General features: G+C 44.7%; 1 long non-coding RNA gene across 1 annotated transcript; it reads left to right on the top strand.

The window, feature by feature from the left end:
* The first annotated feature begins 18252 nt into the window (after positions 1-18252).
* On the top strand, positions 18253-24531 carry LOC135909748 (uncharacterized). Its single transcript, XR_010566776.1, has 4 exons — positions 18253-18384; positions 21432-21479; positions 22598-22633; positions 24392-24531. It is a non-coding gene; the product is annotated as an uncharacterized lncRNA (long non-coding RNA).
* The last annotated feature ends 929 nt before the right edge of the window (positions 24532-25460 follow it).

Raw genomic sequence — 25460 nt, 5'->3', positions numbered from 1 at the left:
AAATATAATATCGCCATGGATGACCTGTGCAGGAGACGAATTTCAGCAGAGAACGTGACTAGAAACAAATTTTTGCTAACACTGTGTTTATGTTATACATATTCAAAATGCGTGCGTTGTTACCGAGTAGCATCCGCTCGCCTTGATGTAAAGGTCACAAGAGCTGCGGTAGTGGCATGGCGGGCACAAGCCCTACGCATTAAACAGGTCTGCAGCTACCATTTTTGTGTTTGTAGACGGGCAATGGCAATGCACAAGCATGTGCGTATACTGAAATAGAGTGGACAGCTTACTCAACGCAGATATAGCTCAAGGTTTCTTCCCCGTCCTGTTTACCGTACAGTGGGAGGCAGTTTGCAAAAAATGGAGCAAAAATACTTCCTAGCTCACGCTAATCACCACTGTCGGTTTTTCAGCCATATGGCATGCAAGGTCTTGTTTTCGAAATGAGTAGTACGGCTTAGCAGGGCATCACCATTGTTACCATACCACATTTAGTACGCTCCGCTGATACTGCAGCCATTGCACTTGCCAGCCACGTGGCTTTAATTTTTTTTTTCAGCAGTTTTCCACTATATAAGTAACGACTTCTGAAGTGGAATCAGACATCGCCGACACATGCGCCTGTGACATCAAGTGCAGAGGCTATTTAACTACTTTCATCATGAAGGGCTTCTCGAGCCTCACGATTATTCTCTTACTCGGCGTCTGCTCAGGACTTTGCCACGGTAACATTTATTTTACTGGTTACGCTATAGGTAAATAGATAAAAAAATATCGCATTTTAAAGTGTATACTTCGGCTCTTCTCTTTTGACGGCTGTACTGAAACTGATGCTTCCCATGTAATTATGCACGTATTTATTGAGACCGCATAATTGACAGCACAATCATTGCAAGTTTTTAAGTATTCGCTTGGTTTACCCATATTAATTTGATGCACAACGAGCACAAATGACGGTTCTGTCGGCTTTTTACGTAATAAATGCGCACTCAAGTAATATGGTTCGCATATTTCGGAAACCTGAGACAATGCACACCGTTAACCTAGTCTATGTGCTAGTTCCTCATTTTTAACTTGATGTGGTTCACAAGTTCCCTTCGCTTTCGCAGATCACCTTTTTTTTTCTTATGTGATTTCAAGTTCTCGCCCTAACGAATGGGTATTCTACCAATTTTCCAGGTTCTTTTTTTACTTTCATGTTCTTATAGTTAAACCAAATTTTAGTCAGGTTGCATCACATCCCTGTGATGCATTGACTCATCAACAAGCCACCTATAATTACAATCACAAATGTAAAATTCTAAAAGGTTTTCTTCAACAGCCCTATAGTATATCACGTGCAAGGCAACAAATTTTGTGTATTAAATACCAGCCTAATGCGTCGCAATACACATGTGAGAAAGCAGTTAACAGTTCACGCTACACACATGGTGTCGCTTTTCATATAATCTCAGTACCTTAAAATTGATTGTTCCTGTCTTATTTCTGAAAGGCTCAAGTTGTGCGAACTTCACTTTTCCGAACGTCCTGGACATCGGCAAGGTGAGCTCGTGTTCATAGACAGCTCTGTCGCAAAACACGTCTGCTTGAGTACTTCGGCATCCATTCTTGCAATTTCAGTTTACCTGCTAAGTTTACACTTTCTATGTCAAAGGGAATTGCCGCTTTCGAACACTGCTGAATTGTTGAACCACAGTATATTCACCACTGTACAGGAAATACGCATGTGCCACCAATGAACAATTTGACGCTTGTGATAACTCATGCTTTATAGGCTCTGATATTTCTGGTGTTCGCTCTTGTGTGAGCACCGTTAATCTTATAAAATATATGTATATTTTAGCAAGCTTGGCTTACAGAGTATGTAGATAGGTCAGGTTGCAGCCTAGCTGAAGCAGAAGAATTCATATGTGTTTTCGCGTACAAGTATGGCATTTAAACAACCGACGCTCAAAGTTCTAAGGACGCGTTAAATGATACTTGAAAAAAAAAATCCCACGACCATCACTGACTTTGAGGTAAAGCCACAAAGACAAGCAGCATTAAATGGAACAATAGTCATTATTTTAAAGCAAATATTTCCTTACGTCTTCCTTCGACTTTTCCATTGCCCCTGCTGCAGCTACTGCTGTCTTGCACGCAGCGCCGGGAGGTGGTTCAGAAGGTGAAGTTACATGGCAGGAGCGTAGGAGAAACGAAGGTGGCGCGAGAAACTCGTTTGTGCCTTTCCATCGACTGTCGCTAGAATGCCCTCTGGAGCTCCTTGGGCCACGGCACAGTGTTATATTGACAGCTGTGATTATCCGTGATACTAAGCCAAAGCATTCCATAAACTGCCCCGCTTACCGTTCTACCATCGTGCAATAACCCAGAGGGAAGGTAGGAAGAAGAGGCAGAGAATTGATAGGACCGACGCAGCCACGAAATGAGTGAATGACAGCCTTGTCATTCTTCGTTCACAGTTTCCTTACATGGGAGGAGGGCTGCAGAGGAAACAGGTAACTTCTAGAACTGGCCAGCAAGAGATATACGAAATCCGAACAGAAATGTTTCTGAGGCGCAAAAACCCATGTCAAGTTTACGCGAACACAGAAACCAACATCGTGAAATCTCCGTTAATGAAATAGAGGCGTCAAATAAATTCTATTATAAACCGCACTGTACCTAGACCAGCGAAGCAGCAGTGAGCAGTCGAAGTTGAATAGATGACATGGAAGTTGATGTAGTAACTAGGAATGTAGTGGCAGTGACTTTCAGAGAGACGTCAAGGGAAAAGCGGCCTCAAAGGAAAAACGGCAGGTGCCGGTTCTATCGTTTGTGTTTTTCAGTCCTGGTCTTTCGTGCCTTGCACTGTACTCATTCAAGCATGTGCCAACTAGCCCACGCAATAGTTTTACTTCAGAAGAATAACTGTTGATTTGATGAACGATGCAGGTGATAGCTTATTGTAAAAACACGCGCGAATCAGTATGAATTGGAACGCTAAACAAAAAAAAAACATTAGAGACCCGTATGAACGCATTTTGGTGTTGAAAATGTTTACGAATATATTTTTCAATATAATGAGGCTCAGCACGGCTTCTATCAACGTAGATAACTTGAGGTTTTAAAACTGACTTTATGTTTGTGCAATTTATCAGCTTCATCACTTCCCTCACGTTATTCAAAAGTCTATGATATATTAGCAATGCTTCTATATTATCTCCATAGATTACAAAATGACGTTTCATTCACTACAGAAACGAATATTCATTGAATGAATGCGTTGCCTATGAGCAGAAGCTTTCGTCATAGAGCATGAGGATAAATTCTATTTACAAAGGGTGTCGGCAAGAGACAGAAATTGCTCGCTCTTATTGACTGAATTTTTGCTAAGATTCTCCAAGCTGTGCAAGAAATGATGGTAAAGAAAATGGAAGAATATCTCAACCGAAAATAATGAGGTTGAAGACAACGGGAGATGTCTCAACTTTCTGCGGTTTGCAAATTACAATGCCTATAACAGAAGCACTGTACGTAATTTCACGATTGTGAGCTTGAACCGGCTTACTCTATGGCTACAAGTTAACATTCTGATGCAAAATCACCTTGCAAGGAATAAACGGTAGCTGCATGGCAATTACCATATTGAACCAGGGTAGTAGAATAAGTGATAGGGCCGAAATACTCACCGAGGCCTCTGATCCCGTTATGTAAACGTCAAACCAAATGTAAGTAGTTTGGTGAGCAAATAGCATCTACTGTGCCATTATTAACGGCACGTAATATATACTGAAAAAAGTTCGCAGCCAGTGCAGCCTCACCACGCTTCAGCATTAGGAATTAGAGTTGGGCAGGTCTTGATCACGTAATGCAATACCTAGAGCAGATGAACTATCGCCTCTTAGCGAGAAAGTGGGTTTTGATGAGGAAAGGCCAATAGGACTGCCTTAGGCGATAGTTCTCTAACCTGTCTCTCTGCTCGCATGTAGGGGACGATGAGAAAAGGAGAGGTAAGGGAAGTGATCACGATGATGGAGAGTGGCACTTGGACAAAAATAACCTGATTGGCTTCGTGACAATCTTTGTAATCGCAATACTGTTTTCTCCGCTAGATTGGTGTAACTTGATACTTCACAAGTTTATAGCCAAGCCGGCATCACTGTAAAATGCCTTGCTAGTTTGTGCTGATAGTTTTCGCAACTGTTCTGGTGCTACTCTTGTGGAATTTTTCACGTCTCTTCGTGACCGACAGTGATTGTTATGGATATTTTGACTTCTCTTTGCTGAAATTACCGATTAAACACTTCAAATGTTTCAACCAATGCTAATGAACTAAGTACTGAGCTGTAAATGCGTTTTTTAGTGATTTGAGCGGCTACAAGAGGATAAATAGGTGTTCAACACCACATCAATTTATGGCGACCTTAATTTCGTCAAACTTACAAAATCGGCTAAATTGTTCAAAAAAAAAATAGGAAACTGGTCACTACACAATTGTCGATAGCTCAGAAGCTGCTGGTATCAGTTGGAGCGTTTTGTGAGTGAGTTTTTAGTTTGGAATTAAACGTAAGATGCGCTGCCATAAAAGCATTAAAATCACTGCACCGTGTTATCGCCCAATTATGCGAAACTCCGGTGTTGTAGTCGGTGGCGTGACCGAATGATGGTACTAAAAATTGACGACCATAAAGATTAAAACCGCATAAGAAATACACGAATTGACGTCACATTTAAACAAAGTAAATTATTGCGTTTCAAGAGAATATTAGGTAAATTACGGGCTGAGTGGGAATGAGACCGGGGCCTCCGGGGTGTGAGACCAGTGCGCTTCCCCGTCAACTTGGTGGATCGACGGTTCTGGTTGACGAAATGCGTGCCTAGTGCGTGCATCACTGCGCCCTTCACGTCGCATTCAATGGGTAGGCTGTGGCGCCTCGTCATGAGTCGATAAGCCTATAAAATAAGAAGGCATTAATGTCCCATTTAATGCCGCCGAGCGGTCCTTCGAGTCGTGAACTGGAAGAACCGTGGCGTAATTGGTAGTGCAACGAACGCGTAACACGGGAGTTGTGAGTTCCACTCGCTGTGGCGACCTCCTATCCTTCCGTACACTTTCATTTCCCTTTTCCTTACGAGTTTCTAGATTCTAATTTCAAGAACAGCTAATGCTCCCGATGCTTTCCTTGGCTTCATTACCCGTTGGCTTTATATGGATGTAATTACCGAAAGTGAGCCCCTCGGTTTCCCTCCTGCACACGTTCAGATGGTGGGATGACATAACAAATCTTGCGGCTATAAATTCGAGCCCCATAAAAAGAACGTAGAAGCAATTGAAAGTCTCTTAGTGATGCCTTCAAACTCTAGAACGTCCTATCATCTGAAAAAGACGTATTGATTTTGAATGAACGATGAACAATAGATAAATTTAGATTATGGCATAGTAGTTTCCATATGTGACAAGATAGTGGTTTTGCACACTGCGTGACTTGAGAAAAGATGCAACGAATGTTAGCAGATTAAGAGCTGGGTAGAAGACAAAACGTGTACAATCACACCCAATGTTAATTCGCTGTTTTCCTAGAAGTGATAAGGGTCATAACAATGGCTCGTGGGATGAACATGCTGTGGAAGAGAAGCATTTTTTATTTTAATCAGCTTTAATGGGTCCGACCAATTTGCCACATAACTCTAGGCAGATTTTAGTGTAGCTTCGACGACTAAATCAACTTCAGCAATGCTGTCGTTACCATAGAAATGCAATCTAAGAATAGCAAATTATTCACTATCTCTAACGAGCAATAAAAAACGTCGAAACCAAACAAAGCTAGCACCACAAAGATAAATAACTTACTAAACGCCAAAAATGCGTAAGAAGTGTTTAAACATAAGGAATCGCTACAAGAGAGCTTTGGAACCCTTAGGGCAATCCAGCACAAATACAACTTCAAGGAAGCCCATATTTAGCTCCTGAGGTAACATCTAATGGCCTCAATAACTTCTAGAGAATAAAGAATGCAAAATAAGAGCTGGGGTGGGATTGACCGGTAAGAACTGTTTATGATTGTAACGCCTATTTATACCTATTCAAGTATTCAAACAAATAAATATTACCAGTTTGCTTAGACTAAAAAGTGTCCTATGCGTTTTATTTTGTCTCAAGTGCCTGAAGAAATCCGGAGATCTATGCACCGCGAAAACGGTAAGTTAAAGCTGTTATGAACTGTTGAAGTAGATCATTTTATGGAAATCATTGTTGTCGCAATGTCCATCTCGGCTATTGTAACTGGACCCGCAACATACAGTCAAATGCTTTCATATGACGTGTTTTCATTTGTTTTACAAGAGGAAGCTTGCTCCAAAAAAATTATTAAGCGCCTATATATTTCGTGAAATCATTCAGGAAAAAAATTCGCATATTGGCACTAAATACTGGATTTCGTATTAAGCAGAGGTACGAATGGTACGTTGATTCAGTTTCGGAAAATATATATTTAACATAACGTCAACGTAAATTCATTTCTGTTTTATTGAATAACGACCTTAACGTCAAGCACAACTGAGAAAGTAATTTCCACATCTTTCCAAATGGCAGATCATTTGCGCAAGATGAACTTTCCTAGCTTAAGTGGCATACTCCAATGATTTCGCGCAGGTCACAACAAAGGTGGCATTTTCTCACAGCCTTTTCGCGTTTGTATTTCCTTTGCAGGACGGCATCGCTGAATTCTTGTCAGACCTTGGACGGGTAAGGCAGAAGAAATGCACGCTATTCATGTAGAAGCACCGCGTTGTTTTTCAACTTTTTGTACATTGTGATTCATATCGATTGCGCTTTGCTATTTAATACATTGATACATCTGCAAATATTTATAACTTTCTAATGAAGAAAATAGCATTACACTATTCGACTAAGTCTTTGAATCGAATTGTCACTATTCCTAAATGAAAAAAATATATTTTTTAGATAACCTGACTCATGCACGCTCCAACACTTATCTGAAGGAGCAACGAGGCTAATTTCGCCTGTTCTGCAGTGGACATACTGAACAGGAAGGTGCCTTGTGCACGTCGCGTCACTAGGGAGTCAGGCCTCTTTATCTAAACCGCAATTATTCCTATGGAAATTTCACTCATACATGACATTGGGCAATAGTATAGTTTGGTAGCATCTACAATAACCAACATCGGACCGTGGCTGGCAACCTCTAACTGCACGTGTGCTGGCAGAACGCTGTTATATTCACGGTATTCCGATGTATACGGCACATTGAGCTTGAAGTAACTATTTTCTGTATTTATTCCGGATAGCACTGCTGCTGTTTATTTATTTATTTATTTATTTATTTATTTATTTATTTATTTATTTATTTATTTATTTATTTATTAGTGTCCTTATTTTCAAGGCGATCTATGGCGTTGCAGAAGGGAGTAGGCGTAATATAAGCTCACACACCTTTATACATATAGCAAATAGATGCTTGAGTAATAGTCAACTAAAAACATTACTCGAAAAGGCAAGGCCACAACAATCACAAGGAAAATAAAACATCATACTACAGAAAAAAGGCAGTACAATCAATGTAAATGCATTTGGAAACTATAAACCGCGCAATAAAATCTTGAACTATAGTTTTCAACAAAGATAGCTCTAAAATTGTGAAAATGAAGTTTTTTTTTATTTCGCGAAAATTTCCTTTACTGGCTAACGTTGTGAGTGCCTGGTAGTTCGATGAAGGATCCACCTTAAACCCTGCTGTTCTTGTCGATTCTGACTTACAGCAAGAGCATACATTTTGTGAACTCGCCACGAAAGCAGACATGAGATTTGTGGTGTTTAATTGCAGGCCTCTTGAAATTCAAGCCGTCTCTTAAAAAGCTTGTGGCGACGAGCGACCACGTAGACCGTCGAAGTATCGGGCTCTCGCAGGAGAGGAAGAACCGACACTCGATCGCTTAGCGTAGCATTCTTTTTAATGATCTTCGGAACGCTAGCCCGCGCCGGAACGCGCCAGCCGCTAGAGCCTCGTGTAGACGCGAGCGTCCGCGTCAACTCTCGTGCGACGCCGATGCTGCTGCCGCTACAGAGGGCTCCCCCCCTAGAGAGGAGGAAAGTTCGACGAACGATGGAAAGTCCACGTGACGCGGCGTGTCTTGGCGTTGGTCTTCGGTGTCACGTGCGCAGGCGGCGACGAAGGATGCAGCAGGGTCGCGTCGCATACAGGTGGAGCTGATGGCGCGGGTGCTTCGATGTAGGCGGGTTTGAGACGTTCCAGGGCAATTGTGTCTGATCGGCCGTTGACATTCACAACAAACGTCGTCGGACGACGCTCTAGAACACAATATGGCCCGGAGTAGTGTGGTTGTAGAGGCTTCCGCACGGCACAGTTACGCACGAAAACGTGGGTAGCAGAGCTGAGTGGGGGAGAAACGTACGGGGACCTTGCTTCTTGTGAACGTGTAGGCACGGGGCGCATCTGGCTGAAGAAAGCTTGCAGTTCGGCTACGTAGTCGGCAGGGGATGGCATAGGCGTTTGGGGGGTGGCGAGAAAGAAATCGCACGGAAGGCGTAGGTGGGTGCCGTAGACTAGCTCAGCACAGGAGCAACCTAGGTCGCTCTTGAGTGCGGCTCTGATGCCAAGTAACACGAGAGGCAAATGCAGGACCCACTTCTCCGGCGATTCATGTGCCATAAGGGAGGCCTTGAGATGCCGGTGAAAACGTTCAACTAGTCCGTTGGACTGCGGGTGGTAAGCAGTTGTGCGAAAACGTGTCGTTCCGAGTAGTTTGAGTAGCTCGTTGAAGAGCGCTGAGTCAAACTGTCGACCGCGATCTGTGATTATTGTGGATGGGCAGCCGAACCTTGCTATCCACGTAGACACGAACGCTGCTGCAACAGTGGGCGCTGAGATATCAGATATAGGTGTAGCTTCTGGCCACCGTGTGTAACGGTCGATGCATGTCAGTATGTAGCAGTATCCTTTCGAAGGTGGAAGAGGGCCGACGAGGTCCAGGTGTACGGTGTCAAAACGAGCATCCGGTGGAAGAAAAGACTTGGCAGGCGGAATGGGGTGACGCTGGATCTTCGAACGTTGACACGACAAACAGCAGCGAACCCAATCGCGAACTTGCGCCTTTAGCCGAGGCCAAACGAAACGAATGGAAAGAAGCTTCTGTGTCGCGCGTATGCCAGGGTGCGACAGGTTGTGCACGGTTTCGAATAGACGTCTGCGAAGGGATGCCGGAATGTATGGTCTAGGTGTGTCGTTAGAAGTGTCGCAGACGATGGACGTACCATCTGGGGTCACAACGACGTCTTCCAATTTGAGGGACGTTGACGAGTTTCGGAGTGTACGAAGTTCAGTGTCATCACGCTGTTGACTGGCGAGTAAGTCAGCCTCGATGATGAAAGGTTCCGATGTCAACGTGGAAACGACATTGACACGACTCAGAACGTCAGCTGGAATGTTGTCGGTGCCCTTGATGTGGCGGAACGTTGTTGTAAACTCGGAGATGTAGGAAAGCTGTCGAATCTCGCGGGGCGAGTAACAGGACGCCGAACGATTCGTTGCGTGCACAAGGGGCTTGTGGTCAGTCAAGACAGTGAATGCACGGCCTTCGAGGAAATGGCGAAAATGCTTGATAGCCAGGTAAACAGCGAGTAATTCACGGCCGAAAACGCTGTAGCGGGACTGCGCAGGCTTCAGTTTCTTGGAGAAAAAAGCGAGTGGATGCCACTCATTCTCGATGAATTGCTGCAGAACGGCACCAACGGCGGTATTTGAAGCGTCGGTCATGATGGTAGTGGGTGCGTCTGGCTTTGGGTGTCTAAGCAGCGTGGCGTCGGCGAGGGCAGACTTGACTTTTGCGAAAGCGTCTGCGGCCTCTTCAGTCCACTGAAGCACTTGTTTGCGCTTGTTTACCAGGAGAGCGTCTAGCGGAGCCATAAGTCGTGCGCACTCGGGAATGAATCGGCGGTAGAAATTGACGAATCCGAGAAATTGGCGAAGCTTGGTGAGTGTGGTCGGTCAGGGAAAGTTTTCGATGACGCGAATCTTGGACGGCAGAGGTCGAATGCCGTTAGCGTCGACGATATGACCGAGGAACTCGAGTTCGGTTTGACCGAATTCACTCTTGGCGGCGTTGATGACAATTCCTTTACTGGCAAGGCGTGAAAACAACAACCGCAAGTGGTGAAGATGTTCTTCGGCCGAAGAGCTTGCCACGAGGAGGTCGTCAATGTATGCAAAAACGAAAGGCAGACCTCGGGTGACGGAATCGATGAAACGCTGAAAGGATTGGCCCGCGTTCCGTAAACCGAAAGGCATGCGGAGAAATTCGAAAAGACCGAAGGGCGTGGTGATAGCGGTCTTGGGAATGTCTTCTTCAGCGACCGGTAGTTGATGGTAGGCGCGAACGAGATCGATCTTAGAAAAGATCGTCGCACCGTGCAACGCTACCGTGAAGTCCTGAATGTTCGGTAGAGGGTAGCGATCAGGAACTGTGACGTTGTTTAGTGCCCGGTAATCGCCGCAGGGGCGCCAGTCGCCCGTCTTCTTAGGCACCATGTGAAGTGGTGATGCCCAGTTACTGGAAGAAGGGCGGATGATGCCAAGTTGCAGCATGTGTTCGAACTCCGCGCGAGCGATCTTGAGTTTCTCCGGGGACAAACGCCGGGGTCGGAAGTAGACCGGTGGGCCGGAGGTGACGATGTGATGGCACACGTCATGTTGCACCGGTTGCGTCCAGTCCGGTAGGCACGTCAAAGTGGGAAACTCGCGTAGGAGTGCGGCGAAAGGTTCGTCCAACATGGCAGAAATAGGCGCTATGGGCGATGTGCCTGATGATGGGACGCCGGGAATGGATAGCTGGGTCACGGAGTCGATGAGACGGCGTCGTTGGATGTCGACAAGGAGTCCGTAGTTATGCAAGAAGTCTGCTCCAATGACTGCATGACGGACGTCTGCAACCAGGAAAATCCAGCGGAACGCTCGTCGAAGGCCAAGGTTTAGCATGACGGAGCGTGACGAGAAAACTGGAATCCTGGTGCCGTTGACGGCTTGCAAAAACGACACAGGAGTCGCTTTTCGGTCGGAGCGCTGGGCGGGTAGAATGCTGACGTCAGCACCTGTGTCGACCAAGAATCGTTGTCCCGTAACTCTGTCCGTCACGTAGAAAAGGCGACTTGTGTGCTGGGCCGGACCACTCGTCGCCGTTAGAGGTCGGCCGGCCTGTTTCCCTGCCAAGCGCAGAGACGCCGACAGTGACGAGCGTCGTTTCCAAAACGGCGGTGGTAGTAGCAAACGCCAGGCGTTGTAGTTGAGGCTTCATTGCGAGTGCCCGTGCGTCTTGATCTGCTGGAACTACGGCTGCGAGGGCGACGAGACGTGCGGCGATGCTCCGCTCCACTGATGATGCGTTCCAAGCGCTCACACAAGGAGTCGAGCGGAGAGTGCACTGCGGAAGAGCAGGGAAGAATTTGCAGAGCGGTTGTATTGTCACCCGGAGACGGTGACGGGGCTGCGATGGTTGGGGTGGCTACTTCCATGACTTTGTCGGCCAAAGCGGCAAGTCCGGTAAGGTCCATGGTAGAGGCTGTCGCCAGGACCATCTGCACGTTAGCCGGGAGTCGTTGCAAAAACAGTTCGCGCAACAGCGTGTCGTCGATGGATCTCGCGTTGTTTCCGAGCAGCTGGCTCATTCGGTGAAGAAGTTGACTAGGGCGTCGGTCGCCGAGTTCTTCAGCGGACAGAAGCTGCTGGATGCGAGAACGCTGTGAAGCTGCTGTGCGCTGTAGCAGTGCTGCCTTGAGATCGTCATAGGCGGCGGCAGACAATGGGGAGTTCAATAAATCTGCTACCTCGTCAATGGCGGCGGGCGAGAGCGCTGCGACGGCGTAATGGAACTTCGAGGCTTGAGAGCGGATACCAGCGACTTGAAATTGCGCTTCGGCCTGAAGAAACCACGCCGAAGGATGCTGGTCCCAGTACTGTGGGAGGCGGACAGCGATGGCGGAACAGGAGGGCTCACCGCGTTCCTCGGAATGGTTCTGGCCTTGAGCTCTCGTAGCGTCGGTCTGGTCCATGGTCGTCTCTACCACAGGAGCGTATGGCAATATCACGTCCGGGTTCACCAATCTGTGGCGACGTGCGACCACGTAGACCGTCGAAGTATCGGGCTCTCGCAGGAGAGGAAGAACCGACACTCGATCGCTTAGCGTAGCATTCTTTTTAATGATCTTCGGAACGCTAGCCCGCGCCGGAACGCGCCAGCCGCTCGAGCCTCGTGTAGACGCGAGCGCCCGCGTCAACTCTCGTGCGACGCCGATGCTGCTGCCGCTACAAGCTATTCGGTAATATGTCTTTTTTTTTTGCAAAAATACGTTCTACTGCAATTGATACTAGCTATCACAGCGGAAGCTCATGCAGTAGTGGTGTAAAGTCGCTAAAGATGAATACGAACTCAGACCCAGATTGCGTCGTGCCGAAAATTACGGACAAGTGGCGATGCTTCTGTGGACTTGCCGTACCTGCTCATCCCGACGCCACGTAATTTCATGGCGCCTTCCACGAGTCCTGAGCGTTTCTAAATAGCAAAACATTTGACTTTTACTTGAAATTCAAGTAAACGTTCTTTATTATGAATAATATGTAAATAAACTGAAAGATGGGATGTGGTAGTGATGCCATTGCAAACACAATTTCGGAATTTTGCTTCTTCAATAAAGAAAAATTAACCACCTTTTATTGCAAAATAAAATGCACATTGTATTTGAAGAGACACTCTGCAGTCGATATATGCTTCTGGTTAGTGTGATTTTAATAAACAAGCGGCTTACTATTTAACTTTTGCCGTCCTTAGCTGAAGCGGAAGTCACGGTGAACATTTAGTTAAATATATGGAATAATGCACTAGGCCATCATTCAGAAGAGGCAGATATTTAATTGGACCATGGCGATCCGCCAGTTCCACCTAGAGGTATCGGAAAGCGCTAACAGTAGGAATGGCCCTACCGGAGGGATATAAAGACACTAGAAACGCCAGGATGCCGTTATAGCAACGAGAGGTCTAGCGTAAACACAGCATACCAGTAAAGTAAACACGACTGCAATCTGTCGTTTTATGATTCTTGGGCTTTGGTTGCCCCATGGTGTCCTTCGATTGAAAGAGTTAGTATGCGGTAATAATACTTTACGAGCAGTTCTCAATATAAGCAGCTGCCCTTGAAACTAGTTCTCATTCTATGCATTTCCCATTGATAAAGTTGCCGTTCTAAACACATATGTGCGTTTGCGTTCTTGGTCGATATTTCGTGGACGGGAGCATTCGCTATGGCTAACGTCTCTATAATCAAATATTCTGTCATGATGTTAATCAATTTCGTTTTCCGACAAAGTTACAAATGTTTACAATACTTTGCAGTGCATATTCGAAGGCCTGGCCACCTTCGATTTGGCATCTCAAACATACTTGCTCTCCGAGTTCGTCAAGTACCTACTGGCGAGAAATGATTTCAGTAAGTACGGGGCACCTTTTTATGCAATGTCTAAAGATTAGCCCTCTTGTGCAATGAAGTTCAAGTTCAAATGAGAATCACGTTTTCAACATACCAACGAAGCTCACGTTTTGCACATAACAAAACGCGCGTATAACCTAACCGCATTCCGACTAAACTGAAGATATCACTGGGTGTGTCATTCATGTAGAAGTAGCGGCAATTATTTTCCAAGTCTTGGGGGGTATTTCACTGTATCATTCGCTGTTGGATGCGTTCCCTGCAGTGTAAGTATTCACCTAACAGAGAACTGGTGTGCTATGCAGGATGCCTCGAGCATCTTCCTCGCCTGAATTCACTCGATGGCAGTTAGTGAACAAAGATGGCACGGAACTTGCCAATGCAGAAAATATTAAAATGTCGAGATAAGGAGACCTGTGTCAACAGGTTTTCCTCTGAAACACTGAAGACTGGGCAAATACACGCGCCAGCGCTGTTTATAGATACGCACTCAATTTGTTAATATCACAGTACCATGACTGTCGCGCTGTCCATATACAAGCTCGGCGCAAGCCACATTCCAAGTGTTTCTGGGCGCGCCACAGGCATGCCTCTTCTTTTGGACATTATTCGTCTGTCCATCACTCTTTCATGGTAGAAGCCAAAATCTCATAAATTGCGAAATATTTTGGGGCACGTTCAATGCAAACCCTGAGCTCGAGAAACCAATGAAACTAGAGGTGCGCCATGGGTTGATTTCATGCCTTGATATTAGAAGTGGGTGAAAATAAAATTTTTTGAACACGAATAGAGCACCAATAATCAGTGCCGAATACCGAATCGACGGCCGCATAATCAAACGCAGATGCACCTATGCATAGAAAGAATATTTCTTGCGGTATAATTAGTTACGACTCTTCTAATCACTAGTGACAAAAACAGAGCCTGCCATCACGAATAATTAGCATCAGTTTTTAAAAAAATATCGCTAACACAAGCCTTGTTGTAAACAACTTCTAAGAATGAATGGTTGCTGTGCGACTACATTACCAAACACGCTAAATAAGTGCTCAATAAAAAAAAAAACATGAATAGTGGTGTAAGAAAAGCTCCTGAGTGACTTGTGTGCGGTATACCGATGTAGCGAGATCCATTCTAAGTAAAGCATTACTAATTGTAGCTTAAAGCTAAATGAATGGCATAACTTGTCTGCTACGTGACTAGAATGCAAGAGACACGAAGGCTACCACGGCGAAATTTGAAACATAGCTTGCACTACCCATTTTTTTTTTCATCGCTTCATAAACACTTGTCTTTGTTTCACTTCTGCCAAAGTGAAACTTTCTGAAATGAAAATTTCCGAAACATTGAGTAACAGGTCAAGAGCAAAAGCATTGATTTATTAGTCAGTTGTTGAAAAATGTTTGCTTACTTTGTACGTTCTTAAGGACCACATAGGTCAACTTCGAATACTAGTAGTTACTGTCCAATAGCAAATCATATTCGAAAATTTGAATGTTCTCCCACCCCCGCTTTATACCGTTGGCTCATTCATGTGAGGGCGTCGTCAGAGCTCGTGGAAATCCAGAACGTTGACAATCTTTGCCAACACGCCGTTTTAACATTTTGGTATTTGCAATTTATGCCCCCATTAACCTCCTTATGCAGAAACTAGCCTTACTGCAGGCCAGGTTTAACATACTCGCAACGCTGGCAAATTTGACGGCCAGTTGAGGCGTCAGTGTACTTACTGCGTCGCTACACACCGTGTCCACCATAAGTCTGAGTGACAGTGGCGATTTCTCTACAGGTTATCGCTCTACATTTCCGTCAAGTTTTCGGAAAGCTGAGTACTACAGCCGTACACGTTTAACGGACATCATTGGTAATTAGGCGCGCGAGCAACGAAGTAAATGTGCACATTTTTGAAAACTGGATAGTGTATGATGAATTACTGTGTTTCCATGGGTCATAAGGATATTGACTTTGGAGGGATCCTGTTTATTTTTCACTTTCTTGACCTACTCTAAAGGTATCGCCCATCTCCGAGTAACTGCAAATCAGTTTAAATAAATGCAAAATTCTTGAAAAACTCCATTTTCGGTAATATCGGGGTACGTGATTTACTGTAGAAAGATAACATGAAAATCAAACTTCTGTTCCTTTCTTTATTTCCTTTTATTTTTTTTACTTCGTGCCCGTACCACAATCACCGATATACGTCAGTGTAACTTCGCGGATCTCAATATGTTTTCTTCGGTAACCGAGGGGTCGCAGCGGAGCGCCTGAACAAGAAGACAAGCCCAACAGGCTTCTAGAACAGTACTCAGTGCGCCGTGTTTCCGCATGGAGCACGCGCTGCCAATCTTTATTTTTTCTTGTCTTTCGTGGCCACCACTAAGGCGCCGTCCGAGAGCGCTGACCTTAGGGTGTCTGCGTTGTGGCGTCGGTGGACGTTGCGATTACTTGTATTTAGTCAGTCGTAGCCCAGTGGCAGTTCTCACAAGTTGCTAAGTCCAGGCGCTGCTTTCTATAGAGTGCGATGTGGTCCATCTTTGACGATCAAAAAAAAAAAAATTAGAGAGACCCGAGCAGAGGCCAGTCAAAGTTCGTTATCTAACGCCAAGCTAGTGCGGAAATTTGAATATGAAATCCCCGTTTTTCCTTCTGGCATATTTTTCTCTCATACCAAGCAAGCTTTTACGGTCGGAGGACTCTTTCTTTACACCGAAGCTGTATAACTGTACCACCCAAGAGAATTTTCGTGTCGTTCTGGTTAGCAAAAAACGTGGGCCAAACCCGGAGATAGTGCAACGCCGGGCCGACCCGCGGCGGAAGTGAAGCAGGCGTTAAGCATGAACTCCCCATACGTATGCCTATGCCGATGACAGTGCAATGCCAGGCCGACCCGTGGTGGAGGTGCAGTTCGCCATTAAGGAGTCCACATACACAGCTTGGCTGGTCATCCTTCTTCACGGAATGCAAGGGCACTGACATTTGTTTCGGCATTTTGAATGCGTAATTTGCTATAAAGCTCTAAATTATTTTTCTCTCGCGAGTGTCCCTATAACAAGCCCCACCCCCCGTTCCCCTCCCCCTCCCCGATGATGTACGGTCGACGCGGCCGGTAATGGAACCCGCCACCTCTATAGTGTGACCCTTGCGGTAGAAACAATTAGGGCGCGTCATATTTTGGATAACTAAAAAAAATTATCAACCCAAGAACTCCGTACAGATGGTCAACCAGTGAAGCTGAAACGTGGGGCTCCAGCGCTCATCAATGGGTAAATCCTGCCGGCTCATAGTCTTTCTCAATTATTGGTTACGTCTTTGTTGCTCCTAAATATTTCATTCATTGTTAACTAAATAAATAAATAATGCATTTTAGGTAATTAACTCATTTTTTGATTGCGCAATTATTTCATTAATTCAAAAAGGATATAATTACTTGATTGTTTCATCGATTAATTAATTTAATTTTTTAATGACTTCCATGAACGCGGGAGGGGCGCCACGAGTGCATTCGCGTGGCAGCGCTGAGGGGCGCCAACGAGCCAGCTCTGGAAGACGACGACGACGCTGCAGCTAATCCTGATGACGATAGTTTTTTTTTTTTTGATGTGGACACGATACTGGAGAAAACAGCCCTCAACAGCTTCGCTGAGAAAACTTCGAAGTACTCGATTGCGCCTGGATTGGTTGGAGTTAAACAACGACATTGCGCATCATATTTTGTCGCATTTTGGCAGCCGCTAAAAAAGTATTTTCAACTGTCTTGATCAGGCCTGAAAGCGTTGTGTCTGCGCCTATTGTCTCGCGATATGTCACTGGAGCTCTTATATAGTGCTCCCTGTGGATCCTAATGTGACAGCTCTTCTCTCCGCCACATCCCTGCCAAAGATAGAAGTATCTCCAGAGGAACGTTTGCGGTAACCGCCAAATAAAGGGGCACAAATAAAGAATGAGACACGCACACGCGCACACTGTTTCGGCAATGCATTCTTTGTGTCTCGTCTTCTGCACGCACTGCCCCGAATATCACGGTGTAGCAGCTCACCCTAGCCACCACCTTTTAAAGTAATAGCAAGATTATTGTCTCCAATATGCACTGCAAATGCGATTCTTATGCCTAATTTTTCATTAAGTTTCCGGAAAACTTCTTAACGCAGACGTATGTTTGCGCTGTCTGTCTAAAATATGTGGTCACATGTTGAATCGTTATACAATTACAATTAATTACAATTTCTGCATTGATGTCAATTTTTCGCCACAGTACGAAGTAACTTTGTATAGATAGTCCCATTTATCCACACATTGTTTATATCTTTATTTTTTTTCCACTACATCTGTTCATCTTGTATTTATGCAGGCATTGCTACGTGATGCCAAAGAAACCAATAACAGACACAGAGCTAGTCAAGCCGATTTTATGGCTTTTTGTCTGTGCCCCTGTTATGTGTACGCTGTATAGATACAAAATGAAGTTCAAAGTTCAAGTGCAAACTGTTTGTATTGTCAGAGCCCTCACACCGTGTTCTTCCATCAAAAGATTATCACTTCGGGAAATTTCACAATAGGTCTTCGTTTAAAAGGTGCCAGTTTCCGTACTAATTTCATTGTTGAATATTCATGTAACCTTAGCAGCTTACAAAATAAGTAATAATCTACGCGCTTTGATCTCATTTATATGTATCGCGTTGTTATTTAGGCACCCATTTATTTACAGGAACGCTGTGCTTGTCGTTTCAGGTGCCGGGTCAACGTTGCTCATTGATCTTTGCAAGACCATCAATGATGCGACAGGAGGCGTAATCAAGATATCATGCAGTGCCGTGAAGTTTAGCAAACAGGCGGTGTGTGGAAAGCCTATTGACATCAAGGTTGTAACAGACACTCCTTTCGCTACGGTAAGAGACAAAGTATTTTTCTCAAGCCGTGTCCCGTGGGCCCTCTTGAAGTTTGATGCATCGGCCCCGATGGGAGATCACTGTAAAAACACAGGCATTACTTGAACAGTGAGTGCACATTGTACAAGGCACTGTTACTATTTCCTTCGTGAACGTGCAACGTACGTGGAAAACAAAACAACAGCGAAATGTGGGCTTGCGCTGCATATTTTCTTCCTTCTTCGCTGTCATTTTTGCATTTCAAACTGATGACATTGAACATTTCACACTAGCACCTAGACTACTGCAGGTGGTAGGGGTATTCTGTGGACTGCGTGTGTGCTGCTAGTCTCCCAATAACAGAAACCGTAACGCAGCGCACTTATATCGAATTGCGGCTTCCGCGACGGCAAACCCTATGTGTACCCACTATCTCTGACAGGCTTTTTGCACCTCAAGGTAGTGCCTCGGCGCGGTTGCGGCTTTGCACATCGAAGATGCATGAAGCAGCACACCCAGACACCTTCCTTTTTTAATGATGATAATTTATTTCTAAAGCTGTCAAAAAGCATGCGTCTTATTTTGGGAAGATAACACGAATGCAAGGTAACTTAAACTTTCTTCTTTGCCACTTGGGGTACATTCCGCACTGCTGGCCTTGTACTTACCAAAGAATATGGGTACGTAAAGTAAACGTTCTTCACGTCGAACAAAACAGAATAAAAACTGTAATTTCCCAGATGGTTACATGGCACGTAGACGCCAGTTTTTGAGCTCTGATGTAATTACACTTTTCTAGCATTGTGGGGCGAGCAGGAGCACTGAGGTGCCATGTGTCTTTGTTCCCTACAACGAAATCGAGAGTATAGAAACTTCTTCGCGTTCCTCACCGTCAGCTCTGTCTGCAATTTGATTGCCGATTACACCGCAGTGCCCCGGCTTCTACTCATATAATATATCATGGCCTGTGCATATTGCTTGATGGTACCGTAATCTAATTTCTCACGCCAGTTGTTCATGTGTACCACTACGCTTAGCTGGCAAAATACGTTTTAGAGCTGCCTTTGAATTGAATATATCCCAGAGGTAGTGTTACTGTTGATTAACATAAAAATTGTGCTATGGAGGGCGACAAGTTCTAACCCTGCCGATGCTGTGAAGTGACTAGTACTTAACGTTTTGTAGTTAGATGTCGGTGGAAAGGCCATCACACCATAGGAACCTCTTAGAGTTAAACAGGCACCATTTCCTATGATGGCGAAGTTTGTTGGGCTACTCGTAATGGGTTAGATGCAAAGCGTCGTGCGCCAGGCCAAATGTCGGCAATTATGATTACTGTCCCACTCATAGAATGTTGAGGTGCAATGGTGGTTGCCGGACAAACCATGACATAGGCAGTTGCCTTGCTGCAGGCAAGAAACGAGGTGGAAGAGAGGAGCGTTATGAGACTACAATGCCTGAATATTCTTCGTCCCGTCCACATGCCTAAATAAGGAGCAAGGTGTTGGGAATGGAGGCGAAAAAGGTGCCGAAAATTACCTCAAGGAGTCTCTGTAGTGATTGATACACGTACTGATGAAATGATCCCTGGCGATATCAATCGTTGCGATTCTTGAAACGCATCACTGAACTGCAGAACACTACTGAGCACCTGGATGTTTTTACCCTCAAACACTATGAGATATTACTTTTCGGTTCTTGAAAGTATTCGAGTGCAGTAGCTCAACAAACTCGATCCGTACAGCTGAAACATGCCTTTTCAGCCATGGTTTTGAAAATATGATTATTCTATGAGTCTCTTCCCCAGGCAGGCAGCATGAGAGCTCCTGGGATGGCCGCCATCCACAATGATGATTGGAAATTCATGGATTCTTCTCTATGAAATATGTCGACCATTGATACATACCGAATATGAAGTTTTATATTTTTGCGAGAAAGTGACTAACACGCATTTTCTGTTAGAATGTTGAGGGTTTTTATCTGAAGATATGCACGCGTAGGCGTTCTCGCCTTTGGTAACCATGCGCCGGCCTACAAATGAGTTACTTCTGAAGACCACATGCGTTGTCATCGGCGTACAGCGGCCAACTGGCTGAGTCTGGTAACGTTTCCTTTAGCCTACATTGAGCGATGTTGAAAACAAAGACTGAGCTGAAAAGGCACCTTGAGAGACTGCTTGACGCGTGTACTGCTGGGAAGTTAGGCCATTTTCAAATAAACCAAACATTTCATCGGGTCAAATAGCTCGCAATTCATGGAAAAGTTCGACAGCCACGACTAGCCAGTGTTAGCAGCCACGATGACGTCAGTGAGAACTTGTGATCTTGCTCCTTGTTAGTGAGGAAGAGTCTGTGCAAGCTAGTTGCGCGTCTAAGGGCAATATAGACCAAACTCTGTGGGTGGCGTTTGCAGTAGTCATAGACGATCGTGTCAAACGTTCCGCCTTGAGGCGACACGCGGCACGTTGTGCAGAAAACTGCACGTTGTGATTAGAGAAAACTAACATTAGAGCCCTACTTTTTGCGCTGTTGTAGAGTTCCCCAAAATGGGTGATGAGCATCGACGAGTTTTGTAATTATCCAAGGACAAGAGCTTGTCATTCGCATATTTCGAAATGTCTATTAGTCTAAAGAATTTAGTGAGAACAACACCGTGCACCTCTTCGTATATTGGTCTTTTTTTTGTTAATCACGCCTTGCTATTTTCTTAGGGCAGCACGAAGACCACTTTGTAGCACTATTGAATGGACGAATCTCTTTTATGCAATTAACGATACGCATGTACCCCTGAAGAAACAATGAACGTGGAACGTGTTTTTGAATAGCCCGCCATTGTTTCGCATTTTAAACGTTAAAGACAACAGGATGTGTCTCACTTGGGGCCTGGTCGGCTTTGCTACCTTAGCGTTGCTTCTCCGTACTGCCTTTATCTTGTCTAAATTATGTAGGTGCATAACACTTTACCGCCCGTTTTTATTTACAGTTGATTTTGTATTCTCCCACTGTCAATACATGTAGTAGCCCTGCTCACGTTCAATGTTGCTGTTTTTGTTTCCTTTCGAATTTCAGTGCTTGAAGGATACTGGACTTACCTGCGTCCAAAACAAGCCAGTGGATGTGAGGACACGTTTTCTCTACTCGTCTTTCCTCGTATCAGGCGTATACGAAAAAGCAAACTTAAAGCTAGAGCAGACGCCCCTGCGCGTTGTCACTCTACTTTAGTAGCTTTTTATTATGATGATCGCATTAGAGATGCGCTTTAACTACGTACTTTTGTCTTTCTACGCGACGATATGCTTACCCTATTCCTACCATTGGATATGACCTCGAGTGTTCTTGAGCAAATGCAGTGCACGCGCTTCTACGCTGTCGAGATATTCAAGTTCGTCCACAGCTGTTGGAAAACCTACAGCTTTTCCACTAGGAGAGGGAGATAAAGGATAAACAGTCCATCGCAATTTTCAACCGCTTTCCCTAAGGCGTCTTTTTTTATTATGTCGAAGCATATTCAGATGACTCAGCTTACGCTGACCGGCGCAACACTGCGCCATATCGAAGGATATTTCTTTGCTACGTTCGAGTATGCAAACTTCACATCTGTAGTTTATATCAACCTGATGAAAATTACAAAACAAACCTGAGTTGTCGTGCAAAAAACTCACGTTGCCATGAAGTTTTCCCTAGAACTGAAATAAAAACTTTTCTTGTAGTTATTATGCGTGTCGGAATATCTTGCATCACGAAGGACGCCGGCTACTTCATCTCGCTTATACAAGCAGTACAACTCAGAAATTGTCCGCCTAAAAAAAGCGAATATTCAAGGAGTACAGAACAATGGTGTAAAATGTAAGAAGTAAGAACGTGCAATGGCTTCTTTGAATGGAAGATGAAATTAGCTCATTGTACGCAATTTCCACTGCAAGTAATGGAAGGTCGTAAAAATGTAAGAAAATCGCACTGAAGCCACTTTCAGGTCATTTGTACTTTGCCTACATTTGGTGTACTCGCATTCACTTTGAGGGCACTCGAGCACCTTATTGCACGCACTCCGAAATTCGTGCATCAGCGGAGAATGAAAAAGGACCAACTTGCCCAGCATTTCTTTAGTTGAATGTGCAACACAATTTCTCAATTGCAAACACAGCAGCAGTAGACTACAAATTACAATATATTTGCAGCTCACGTGAGGGCACATAGATGAGATTATACGGCACTACTCTCCGTCTTTCTTCCAGGAGCCAGCATTGCTTGGAACCCTAAGAGTTTTGGCGGTAAGTGTCTCTATCGTTACTATGGTTATTAGCTGTCGTTTACTAGCCTAAACCAGATAGACCAAACGTTTACCCATATCTTTTACGGATCATGCACTTCCTAATTTCCTTTCCCGCTCAACAAAATATTCCGGACGGAGTATTTCATATCCGATAGCCGGACTATGGTGGTGGAAGGCCATGCAACGACAATGCGCCGAAAGCTGCCAAAGTGGCCTTTCCACTTGTTTGCTTCTCTTGGCAACGCAGGGGAACATGCTCGCCCCTCTCGTGTATTGTCCTGTGCTCAACGGACACTGTCCTTGGCACCACGGCCACAGCGCTGACTTGGCCTCCAAGATCGCCGCGGCGTACTTTTTGCACGAGCTTTCTCAGACGCCATGCAATGCGTGTACGCGTCAGTGGCGTCTGGTACTAGTAGACCGCCGCGACATGATCCGATAACGTGACGATTCCCGTTCTTTACGTCCAAACGACGCTGCACTCACTATGGATTTGGAACTGGTCACCGCCTAAAAGAAAATGCCATTGAATATTTGTTGCACTATCGACAAATGACGGCACCATACCGTAATTACAGGTTGATGACTATGCAGTAAATCAGTAAAATTGTGACGAAAATATTCTGACAATACTGCTAATAATACCCAAGACCATCTGTGGATGAAACACATTATATGTTGTTACCAACGTCGTTGAGCATTACCCAGAAAGTGTGCAAACACATTTGAAAATCTCACTTTTCGTTGCCTTTGAAGCCTCAAAATTTGCCTAGCTTCTTGTTTGAAATACGAAAGCAAGAGCTACGCAAAAATTTAAAAAAAAGCACGTAATGGTGTTTTCAAATGTACTGTAAACTCGCTTTATCTTAATTAAAGGGGATTTTACTCATTCTGATTCAAGAAAATATAGCCCAGAGAGTGCGCTTACATATTTATGTGTTGAACGCATCATTTCAATGCAAAGCATTCGTTCGCTCACCCCAGGCACTTTGTGGTCGGTAAGTAGGTTGCCGGTATCGCATCGTTCGGGGCTTCTTTCATGCTAAAGAATTCACGGGTCCGAAGGTTGGGTTGAAGCTCGAGCGCCCCCTTTGGGAGTGGCAGAAGTCGTAGCCAAACTGGCTTCAACGTTTCGTTGACGCAGTGCAACAAAAAAAAAATGTGATGTCCTTGTCGTCACACTGTTCAAGTTTATTTACAACTTGCGCAAAGTACAGTGTTGAAGGCCACCCTGGCAAGAAAGGTGTAAACATATAGTTTCAGGGGCCCAGGGGGCCAACTCCAGGCAACATCAGCATCGCACACATCCGTAATACAAACAATGAGCTTTCGTAAGTACCATCATTAATGTAACACGTGGTATAATACATCTACATACGTGCATACTCATTACGAGCGCATTGAAATTCGGGTAAATAACATTAGCGCCAGGGGAATATATACTGCTACACTTTTAAATCTACTTCGCCGTATCGCCATGTATTCGCCGGGGTCGTCATCTGACTGCTGCTGCAACGCTCATCTGATGCCCACACACTCACTTTATGTACGCAACAGAAGTTTGTACATCGGGCAAAAATGTAGAAAATTGGTTCGATGTACACAACAGTGGGTATATCTGGTAAAGCTTTGAAGAACATCAAACTGTGTGCGACAGCTACCTGCCTGCGAAATGCTTCGTGCTACCTTTATTCCCACAGCGCGTGTGATGAGCTCGTTTTATTTCTTTGCTTTAATTCCTCGTTCACTTTTCCAGTGCCTCGTCAGCTACGTTTTCACCACCGCTCCTGCGGACGTTGTGAATCAGCTTGGCTGTGACTTCGTGACCTTCTTTGCCAGAATATTTGGACCGGCTGGATACTTCACCTTCAAACCTTTTCTCTGCGCGTTTCAAAAGGGTCTCAACATCAAATGTTCCACTTTGACTTGCTAGAGTGGCGACTGTATGTCATCGCTCTGCATTTATATTTTCCTCCGAGACTGAAATAAAGATTTGGTCGTCTTTCAGCAAAGTTTGCTTTTCTCGACATTTCTCGAAGAAACCGGCAGTAATTTGCTCTTCACATGTACGATACAGTCATCGTAAATCGCATCCTGTGCAGTGTGCGTTCGGCTAGTTCAGAACTTCAAATGAGAAGTACCCTGAAATTTTACATCCATAGTAGACATGTCCCAACACCGAATATACCACGTGCTTATTTTTAGTCTAAATAGTTTAAATATAGTCTTTCGATATCACCAGCGACAGTGCTGTTTTACGTTTTCGGTTACAAAGAGGTGCGCCTAACAAATCGCTATATCCGGGTAGGGAATTACCAAGATTTACTAAATAAGTTTCGTGTTATTCAATTTCAGCCACATGCTTAATTTGCACTATTAAAGCCACGCAGCAGTGATGTCAAGTTTTCTTAGGAGAAGTTTAGCACCACTTTCGAGATACCCATCCTTAAAGTGTGCTACGAAACATGTACATGGGCTTTCCGTTGAACAGTTCCTCAATGGGAAAAAATTTAAGGCACTTGAAAATATTAAAATGAAGGTAGTCATTTCACTGTGACAGGTTGCATCACCGGATATGGCAAACATGGCATTGCATCACGTCGAGTCCCATATTTCCATGGGAAGCAAAAGCTTCATTTGAGGCAAGTAGCACAGCGATCTACGGCCCAACACAAAGTAGAATTCTAAGGCAGTCAGTACACTAGCGGCTACATTCTGGAGACAAAGGAGTTATATAACAGACGAGTTAAAGCCGCTGCTTTCGCACGCATTTTCAATATGTGGTTTATTCAATCATTACAACAAACACTTCGACCCCGTTACCA

This window comes from Dermacentor albipictus, chromosome 8 (assembly GCF_038994185.2).
Source record: "Dermacentor albipictus isolate Rhodes 1998 colony chromosome 8, USDA_Dalb.pri_finalv2, whole genome shotgun sequence".
NCBI classification, from domain to species: domain Eukaryota; kingdom Metazoa; phylum Arthropoda; class Arachnida; order Ixodida; family Ixodidae; genus Dermacentor; species Dermacentor albipictus.
The sequence above is the reverse complement of the archived record's forward strand: the minus strand, read 5'-3'. Positions and strand labels throughout refer to the sequence as shown.